Below are 5664 nucleotides of genomic sequence, written 5' to 3'. Positions count from 1 at the left end.
CCCCAAGGAACCACCTTAAAAATGGCATCCCTTTCAGGACTGGCAGATGGTGGCTGTTTCAGATCTTAATGTCCTCTTACTTTCTTATTGATACCTTGTAAAATAGTTTGCAATTTCAGTTTTCAATATCATATTTTAAATAATTGGCTGGTTCAAATGGAAAAAGAGGAGGAGCATTTGTTCTTTTGTGTGCTATTTATTTTGCTATGGTAATTAATCTACTCCAGTAATTCTAATGCTACTGCTTACAGGCTAACATTGAGCTGCATAAGCAGTAGTGTGTGACCACCAAAGAATTTGTTTCTGGATCATCATGTGTATTCTTCCTCTTGAATGTCCTTGGCTCCATTCCTCTTTAGTTACGCAACAAATCTTGTGCCCTGCCATGGGATTGGGGCAGGAATGGGGGGAGTGGGGGTAAAAGTAACTAGGAGAATAAGCCAGCATCTAAATAATCTTTTTGAGGTCTTGGAGCAGAGCACCTTCCAGTTGTGCACTTGCACATTTGTGGTTTATTTTGCTTCATTATGTTTTGTCAGAATATTGTCAGTTGATCAGTGACCTTCTGGTGAGGATAGGTCATCCATTCTGTCCATAGAAACTGAGGAGGGGATGTTTGTCCAAACAACCTTTATTGTCCATATGGAGTGCAAACATTATTAATAAAGGTATGAATTACTTCTAAAGAGGTGAGGGAATCATCTCTACCTACCGAGATGAAAAATAAGGTTTCTCTTAAGTTACATTTACAACCTAGAGTCATGCTAGTCTGAAATTAATCTATTTTGATGATTAAATGCATCAATGGGGGTCTGTAACAGTAGCTGTAATCACTTGTTGACACTTGCTGGTTCTGAAGAAAATTACTTTGATACCTTACTAAAATGGGAATTGGATAAATGCCTCTTTGCTGTGTACAGTTTTCAGAAATTCCAGAAAAAGAGATAGCTTCTGCTGACCTAGCTTTTACATTTATTGTTACATTCCACAACTTTGTATACAATTCTTCAGTTCTTATGCCAGTTTATATAAATTAAGAGCCTAGAAACTGTTCCTTGACTTTAAAAACCGTAGAGAGGGAAGCTTAAACTAGCATTCATATTAGGAAGCAATATATAATGTATTTAACTGTCATCTGTTAAACACAGTTTATGTAGAAGAACCCATCCTTCTTTCCTTGGAATGCTAGAAAAAAACCTGACAGAGATTCTGTGCTGGATTAGAGGAAAATTGAATTCCTCTCATAACTGCTTCCCTGGTGTGTTTTATCATATCCTAATGATCTGAAGCAGACAGATTCTGAGATGCTTTTTACATATGAAAGCGGCTGGCAATGCATAAAACATCATCAAAAATTGCCTTGAGTTAGCAAATCTCTTCTTGAGATCATTTTGTACAATCTTTTGGCATAAAACTACCCATTATAGAAGCTTTTATTTCCATTTCCCTCTCATCAGGAGTTTTCCCAACATAACTTCAACTGAGTATGAATTAATAGTTTAAAGATTAGTCTCTGACTTCAGGACCCTCTCTCGGAAATGATCCATGGCTATTGGATCTGGTTTCTATCCCAGAGTGTTTCTCAATTACAATGTTTAATATACAACTTTGTAGTGGCATCTTGTTTCAGACTCTGAAGGTAACTGAGCAGATCATTTCTGTAGCTCAGTTGGCCAGAGCAGCTAGGGACTGCTATTCCCACAGGAATGCACGGGCTTGCACATGGCATGCAAGAGGCACTACAGTTTGGCTTGGTAGCAGCTGCTCTGGAGTGAAGGCTGTAAGTTCACATTTGTGCTTGTCCTACTGTAAGGTTTGAAACTTTCTGTGTGAAGTCCTCTAGTAATTGGTAACAGTCACACACTAAGGAAGTCACCATTGCCAACTAGGATATGACACTGAATTGCACACCAGGGAAATTAAATCTTTTCTTAGGGGTTGAGTTACCCTGCTACGTCACAGTGGGTAAATAACTTCACATCCATATGACCATCTAGAAAATAATGCTAATGATAATACCTATGCACAGAATTTTTTTTCCCTTTTACACATAGGTTATAATTAAATTTTACTGAGAACTTACCTGAAAATTTGCACTTGAAGATGCTAAACCAAGATATTCTAATTAAAGTGGCTGGGTTTTTTTTAATACAATAATTTAGAACACAGCAAAGTTGTGATTTAGCCCAATTTGTCTTAAACTATGGTAACAAAAGCAGCTGTGAATCCATAGATGAAATATGGCTATTCCCCAAAAGCTGCTTGGAGGATTTTTTCTGTCAGATACCGTCAGTCTTAATAGCTGACATCAGCCCTTTCAATATCCAAGATGATTGCACAAGGGGTTTGGGTTTTTTTGGTTTTGTTTTTTCCCTGCACCAATCTAGTATTAAAAGAGGGGGGGAGAATTTTCATCCTAGAAGTTTTAAAAGCTATGAACCTCAAATATTTCTCAGTACATACAACTACAGAGAAGGTTCTGAAAGGCAATTACAGGACTGCTTACTTTTTTTTTTGTACTGTTAAAAGACACAATATTGCTGTGCTTTTTCTCAAGCAGTCATTAAGATGTTGTTCAGCAGTTTACCTAGACTAACATACTATTAACTCAGTAACTATGATGCTATTCTGGACTGTGCCCAAAGGATTACTGAGGGTACTTACTTTGAAATTAAATTATCAAGTGCTCATAAGACCAGGTACTTAGTAAGAGTGATGTTCTAACTTAGTTCTTTTCAGTACCAATGTGTGAACATTTTTGTGAGAAATTTTTCATGAACGTATGCAATCTTAAATTAACAGAGGGATGAAGAAGGTGGGGGCACTGTCGTGTAACAGTTAGAGTTTGGCAAGAGATGCTAAAGGGTAATCCAAAAAATCTTATGTTTCCCTCTAGTTTAGAATATAGAAAACAACTCGGGCCAAAAATAACCTTTTCAAGATCACCCTCTTTGGTTTGGGAAGGTAATTTCTCTGTGTCAGCTAGAATGACTACGGTAGTCAAAAGTCAAAAGTGTTTTTCATTTGCGTGGGGTTTACATTTGACTTATCAGTCTTTGCAAACTGATTTGGTTTTCAAAACGCAAAATAAGTGTATAAGCTTAGCTGAGCAGTGGTTCTCTGTCAATAGCAATTAAATTATTCTAATTTTAAAAAGAAACAAACTGTTAAATATAAGCAGCATTTTCTGTACGGGGATGTGGTGGGTGTTTTGTATACAAAGGACATCTTTCTGTAAATTTTTTTTTGTTTCAAATCAGTAGATGATCTGAAATAGCTATGTAATAATACAGTCCTTTGGTGGATGTTCATGTCTGAGCAGAAGGTAAGCTGGAATTTTGATTTCAAGTACGCTTTGAATTGTTACTTTGCACTTTATTTAGAAATGATTGAGAGGCAATTGCTGTACAGTCTTTGCTTCAGAAGTCAGTTGGTTTGTTTTCCCTGCTGAGAATAATGAAATGAAGCCTTCATCTGCAGCAATGTAAATCTACTGAAATTTGTTACTTCAGTGTTCCTTTTATCTCCAAAGGGGAAAAATATTCTGTGTATTTGTAGCACACAAGTTAAAATCATTCATCCAAAAGATAGTTAGTTAAAATACTTAATAGTTATATCTGGACTTTTTCTAAGTAGATGAGATACTTGCTAGGAATTTTAAGTCTCTTCGTTCTGTACATGATGAAAGGAAAGACCTGCGTTTTGAGGCAGATGCTGGGAATATGCAGTGGTAGATGCTCCTGGCACGTGGTTTTGAAATGACATGTAACTGCTGCTGGCTGCTAAGGATTAGTTGTTGTCAGCCCACTTTAGATTTAAAAGTTAATTTAGATTTTCAGTCCACAGATGAATAAATAATTTTTTCTCTGCGCAGGGTAAGTTATTATCTTTATAGATGACTTGCATTAAAATTGTTGTCCTGGTGTATTATGTGAGTAAATTCAACACTAGAAAGTACAGTTGTTTGTGTGATGAATGAAACTGGGTCGTTGAATGTGTGTGGGAGGGTTTTGCTTATGATAAGAGACTGCAACTCCCTTTCCCCTTAAAGCTTTGTTTGACAACTTTGTTGCTCCCCATTAAGAGACATTTGCCATTATTCTTGCATTGATTACACAAACGCACGCATTTTTAGGTTTAATTTTCTTCAGCTTTTATTTGACCCACATAAAAGAATACCTAAAGTTTCTATTGTGAATTAAAATTGAAAAGGGGATCAATGTTCTTGTGAACTACCTAACGAATACCATTATTTTGCAGACTTCCTGACGTAAGATACATTGCTTAATGGTATTCTTATTTACAAACTCTTCAAGTTTCTGAGGAGTAGGTATCTTTAAAATGTCTTCTTACCAACTAGGGTTTTTGACAAGGATTATTGCCCTTACTGCTCTGACAGACTCAAAAGAACAAGATTGAATTTTGAGAGATACTTTTAAAATTTATTTTTGTTCTGAAGTGAGACCTGTCTTAGGGAGAGGGGTTAAACATTTCTTTCTTCTTTACCTTTTTATAACTGCTGTGCTTGTTCTTAATTAGGGAGGTAGTGTGAATGCTCACTTTTTAAGGATAACGTTACAAAAATCAATAAAATACCTAAGAAATGGTGTTCTACGTGGTATAAACAGGTAGATTTCTGTGCAGTTTTGATTATTCTTCTGCTATCTGATTTACAGGTAATTTACTCTGTAGTTTTAACAGTAATCTAAAGCTTTCACTCCCCAATAAAACCCTAGAAGGTGAACCGCAGTACATACTCTTTGAGTTCCTGTGGCATATGCTGACCTTGCATACTTGTCCAGATGCAGCTGAGTCTGCTTATATTTCTGAATTTATAGGCATATGTGTGTGTCTGTAATTGTAAAGTCCATCACCTGTCGAGGAAGTTTTATGAGGATACTTTGAGGCATGAGTAGCAGCTCCTTTTTTTTTTTTTCTTCCCATTATATTCAGTGATAGCCACTGGATACACTGTGATCGGAAAATTAAGCTTTTGTAAATTAAAAAAACCCAACCAAACCCTGTCAAATCTTGATGTATGCTTTCTGTTCCAAAGAACTGGATATATTTTGGGTTGGGAAATGAGTCCTTAAGGTCAAAGAAACAAGGTGGCATGTTGTGGATGTTGCATCTTTTCTGTCGTGGGATTTATGTGAGAATTCCTTCTGCGCGTGGTGATCGTTTACCATAAGATTCTGATAGTACTATTAAAATATTAATGCAGTGGGATCCCAAGATGCACACTGCTGAAAAAAACACGTAAGGCTGTCCAACTGTTTTGGCTTATGAGCTGCTACTTAAATTTCAGACTGCGCTATAAAGCACAACCAGATGAATCTCTACTGAACTTCCAGGGGACCTGGCAGATGTAGTGGGTGCGTAACTTGTTGAGGTTTAAGTCAAGCAGTGCAAAGAAGTTGCTTTTCTTGAGCCGTATTATAAGCCATCCATGTCTACTGAGTTACTGGGCAGCCTTCTGAGATTAATAAATTAAGTTACCTATAACTTTGTATACAGTCTTTGTTACTGAAAAGTTTTGGTAGCTCTGAAGGCAAAAACTTTTCTTACAAACCACATCCAAATCACTTGACTTTTGTCTTAACCTGGAGAGAACTCCTTGTAGTCATGTCTCTGCATTGTTTAGTCCTTGGGGTGTCTGCTTAG

At 36.7% G+C, this 5664-nt stretch overlaps 1 protein-coding gene across 1 annotated transcript in view; it reads left to right on the top strand.

Annotated features, from left to right (window-relative positions):
* The first annotated feature begins 1812 nt into the window (after window positions 1-1812).
* AIMP1 (aminoacyl tRNA synthetase complex-interacting multifunctional protein 1) overlaps window positions 1813-5664 on the top strand; it is a 29554-nt gene continuing 25702 nt past the window's right edge. The window contains exon 1 of the mRNA XM_010286262.1: window positions 1813-1965. The gene's annotated coding sequence lies outside the window, so the exon portion shown is untranslated. The remainder of the gene's footprint in view (window positions 1966-5664) is intronic.

This window comes from Phaethon lepturus, unplaced genomic scaffold (genome assembly GCF_000687285.1).
Source record: "Phaethon lepturus isolate BGI_N335 unplaced genomic scaffold, ASM68728v1 scaffold3494, whole genome shotgun sequence".
Lineage (NCBI taxonomy): Eukaryota > Metazoa > Chordata > Aves > Phaethontiformes > Phaethontidae > Phaethon > Phaethon lepturus.
This window is presented reverse-complemented; position numbering and strand designations above follow the sequence as displayed.